Genomic DNA, 2,739 nt, shown 5'->3' with positions numbered 1-2,739 from the left:
TCTCACGATATTCCACTCAGCAACTTTCTCCTCCGAATGCCAAAATATTTTGTTGACACCGAATTACATATGGAGAAACGATCACCATGATAAAATAAGGGAAATCAGTGCTCGTACTGAAAGATACAGGTGTTTGTTCTTTCCGCACTGTACGAGGTTGGAAAAAAAGAAAATTGTGAAGGTGCTTCAATGAAACCTCTGCCAGGCACTTAAATATGGTTTGCAGAGTGTCGATGTAGATGTAGATAAGATGGAAATTTTGTATACTTAAAAAATGGTTCAGATGGCTCTGAGCACTATGGGACTTGACTGCTGAGGTCATCAGTAACCTAGAACTTAGAACTACTTAAACCTAACTAACCTAAGGACGTCACACACATCCATGCCGGAGGCAGAATTCGAACCTGCGACCCTAGCGGACGCGCGGTTCTAGACTGTAGCGCCTAGAACCACTCGGCCACCCCGGCCGGCTTTGTACACTTAATTAATTTTACTTACTTATGTAATGCTGCATAATCACTCACATGATCTGGCGTTACTTTCAGGTACGGTGATCTTGGTGTTTGTACTTGCTCATGTTGTTTAAAAGATTGTTGTGCGGGGTGCTTTGGACTAGCTCTCATTGTCATGCGCTCATTTCAGCAATGATCCAATTATTATCCTGTTAAGTATCACGTCGATTGTTCATTTGCTGAATGACTGCTTCCATTTGCTTATCTATAGTTACACGCCATTCATAAAGATGTTCGCTTGATTGAGTTCGAATTTTTTGGAAACCTCTGACAAATTCTTTGCTAGAAAAATCTTATCATACTTGACTTTTTTTACCGCTGACTGAATCTTCTGTACAACAATAGTTGTCAGCTGGTTATCTTTGCCTTCTGATGTTAAACCTCCATAAACTGCTCTGCTTGTTGTGGGAGTTGCGTGTTGATAATAGCACGCTGTCCACAGGTAACTTCTCCTACCGCTTGTGACAGCTCTGGAATTACAGCTGAGTTTACAGTTTTTTCTTGCAATAACGTGCTTGATTCTAACTTTGAAGCAGCACATCAGAAACAATCTAATTCGGACTGTGCAGCATCAACGTCACACACATATTTGACACAAGCAAATCGTTCACAGTGACTACGTCTAATCTAAAATAAAACTGCCTGTCTGCTACTAATAACGCGCTTCTACACCCCTTAAAAAGAGTCGACAGAGACAGAAATCAAAATATGCACCTGCTTGTCGTACAATTGGCACCGGCCATGCCGCAGTGGACACACCGGTTCCCGTCAGACCACCGAAGTTAAGCGCTGTCGGGCGTGGTCGGCACTTGGATGGGTGACCATCCGGGTCGCCATGCGCTGTTGGCAGTTTTCGGGGTGCACTCAGCCTCGTGATGCCAATTGAGGAGCTACTCGACTGAACAGCAGAGGCTCCGGTCAAAGAAAACCATCATAACGACTGTGAGAGCGTTGTGCTGACCACACGCCCCTCTTATCCACATACTCAGCTGAGGATGACACGGCGGTCCGATGGTCGCGATGGGCCACTTAGGGATTGATGGCGGATTGTATGCTTTTTGTTGTACACTGCTGAGTAGTCGTCCAATGGAACAGTTATTCGATCCTAAGTTTTGCTCCTGTACATATATCTTTTCTGCAGTTCTCCAGCAATCGTACTTGCAAAATAAATACAATATCAGTACTTTATAATAGTAACATGTACATAATTTGTAATGAATACAGTGTGTTGTAATGTATGGTGCAAACTCAAGATCAGTCCTGTCATGGTAGACAGATCGTATCGTCATTTTTATTGTGTTTCCTGGTATCATAAATAAGACAAGCATTTTCAAATGGTGTACAGAAATGTCTATTGAAACTAAACTCGCCTTGTCTGTGTTTTGTCATGTTGTAATATACTGGTGTAGAGCTGAAGCAGGTTTCTCGTTGCCTGCTCTTGAGTCCGTTGAAAGTCTCCGTGTTTATTTGGAGATTCGTACGTCAACCTCCACAGCCTCTCTCCAACTCCATGTCGACGTAATATAACTGAAACTCTCTATAGTAATTAGAGTTACTAGAAAGAGTAAGATGTTTGTTCGAGTCTCATCTCATTTTGTATCATGAATAAGCACTCATTTATTTCTGCTTATTTCTTCATTGGATACAACTATTGCTATTACTGAAACTTCCTGGCAGATTAAAACTGTGTGCCCGACCGAGACTCGAACTCGGGACCTTTGCCTATCGCGGGCAAGCGCTCTACCATCTGAGCTACCGAAGCACGACTCACGCCTGGTACTCACAGCTTGACTTCTGGCAGTATCTCGTCTCCTACCTTCCAAACTTTACATAAGCTCTCCTGCGAACCTTGCAGAACTAGCACTCCTGAAAGAAAGGATACTGCGGAGACATGGTTTAGCCACAGCTTGAGGGATGTTTCCAGAATGAGATTTTCACTCTGCAGCGGAGTGTGCGCTGATATGAAACTTCCTGGCAGATTACTAATAAGTTTTAATACGTAATATTCACAGTTATATATTTCCTTCGTCTTTATCAGAGCAAGATGAATATCGAAATCATTAAAATGGCGTTCAGTACCAGAGATAACAAAAATCATAACAATGCAATGATAATGTTCACTTTCCTTATGCAGCGAGTAATGTCTTTGGTTCCTACACGCAGCACTGTATCTGTCACAGTTATTTTCATAACAAAATGTAGTACTACACACCACGAACACAAAGGA

General features: G+C 42.4%; 1 pseudogene; it reads left to right on the top strand.

Moving 5' to 3' along the window:
• Positions 1–1,243: 1,243 nt before the first annotated feature.
• Positions 1,244–1,361, top strand: LOC124796744 (annotated as a pseudogene).
• Positions 1,362–2,739: the final 1,378 nt, after the last annotated feature.

The sequence above is a fragment of the Schistocerca piceifrons genome, chromosome 4, assembly GCF_021461385.2.
Source record: "Schistocerca piceifrons isolate TAMUIC-IGC-003096 chromosome 4, iqSchPice1.1, whole genome shotgun sequence".
In the NCBI taxonomy this organism is placed as follows: Eukaryota; Metazoa; Arthropoda; class Insecta; order Orthoptera; family Acrididae; genus Schistocerca; species Schistocerca piceifrons.
Note: the sequence above shows the minus strand (reverse complement) of the source record. Positions and strands in the feature narration are given on the sequence as shown.